Here is a 1,604-nt window from a genome sequence, read left to right on the forward strand (position 1 = left end):
TATGCCAATTAGCACAAATGGTAAGTTCCGACAGTGCCTACAAGTGTGCCTACTGGCCGCTAAATGGCAATACCGGTTTCATATGTATACACCTGGTACTACAGGCACAATTTTTCAGGTTGATTTCAAACCGCTTCAATGGAAGCGTAAACAAAATCCCGCAATACAACCGCGATCGGCTGCTGCACGAACTGGCACGAACTATGAGACCCCACCCCATTCCCCAACGTACTCAGAGGACTTGCAGCAAAGATGCTTAAAGTAACCCGCGCATCTGAGAAACCATGCGCACGCACAACTGACTTGCGCGCGCGATTTTTGAAACGGCAGTTTTAGAGTACGCTATAGAAGATATGTTTAAATAAAATTTCTTTATAGATAATATAAAAGAATGAAAAATAATTATAGCTTGAAATTTTGACTTCTTCATATTGCATAAAAATAAATTGAATAAGTTATATAATCTTTAAAAGAAAACTTTTAAGCATTTAGGTATCTTATATTGTAATCATATGTGGCACGTTCTGATAAAAAGGACTTTCTCGTGTAATGGGGTTTTCTATTTCTTGTATGGAATTTTTAAAGTTTTTTACATATTTTGAAACAAATTTAAATATATTGATCATACTGATTTCTATGTACAAGAATATATTTTAACGTGATAAGTAACGTTGAAGTGTTACTTTCCTCTTGCAGTATTATAACAAAGGAGATAAATGGAAGTTACAGCTTTTCTTTAATCCGTACGTTACTCCGACATCTTATCGCGATGACGGTTACATGCTATGTGGCACATCTCGTACACCGCTTGTGGGCACGGTGGGAATTTACGTACGATTTGCAAGTCGTGCGGGCACTGTGTGGGTACACCCGCAGACATATCGCGCTCTCACGCCGTGCGACATGCGTGCTGCATCACGCAATGTTATCTGGGGGCTCAAAGCTAAACTCTCATCGAACGAAGGAATTACTCAAGCTCGGGAGGAATGAAGCCAAGGACCTAACAGAAATGTATATAGAACACGGAAAACCCCGGTATCACAGACATAAGACAGGGCTTGAAGAAAGTCTCTTTTGTCGTTTGTGCGGAAAGGATAATGAGACTTCTACTCTTTCCCTCTGTCACTGCCCTGTGATTGTGAAGGAATGTCTAACAATCACAGACAGTTACTGCATTAATAAGTCTGAAATATCAGCCAATAGCATTACTACGATCCTCTCCCTAAGGAGAGGACTTTGGGGCCGCGCTTAAGGCTCAAGGGCCAAGCATCAGGGGCCTTTACGGTCTCAACCCAGAATAATCAAATAATCAAAATAATACACCTCTGCTAATTTTCCAAAGCAGCCTAAACATTTTTTTGGTCACAAAGGGATTCCTTGTTGATATCCTTGTTTGATGTCCTTGTTTGATGTTCTTGTTTGATGTTCTTGTTTGATGTCCTTGTTTGATGTCCTTGTTTGATAGGTTCGGGAACTCATTTCTCTGATTTGATTGATAAGTTATTTAGAAGTTTTAAAAACAAAATTAATAAATTATGTTATACATCAATCTCTCGTTTTCAGCCCCCCCTCCCCACCCTTTCGATCTTCCTAGAACTGCTGCC

At 39.8% G+C, this 1,604-nt stretch overlaps 1 protein-coding gene across 3 annotated transcripts in view; it reads right to left on the reverse strand.

The window, feature by feature from the left end:
- Positions 1-1,604, reverse strand: part of LOC117178113 (high affinity cationic amino acid transporter 1) — a 59,876-nt gene that overhangs the window by 32,256 nt on the left and 26,016 nt on the right. The window lies entirely within an intron of this gene.

The sequence above is a fragment of the Belonocnema kinseyi genome, chromosome 8 (genome assembly GCF_010883055.1).
Source record: "Belonocnema kinseyi isolate 2016_QV_RU_SX_M_011 chromosome 8, B_treatae_v1, whole genome shotgun sequence".
Taxonomy (NCBI): Eukaryota; Metazoa; Arthropoda; class Insecta; order Hymenoptera; family Cynipidae; genus Belonocnema; species Belonocnema kinseyi.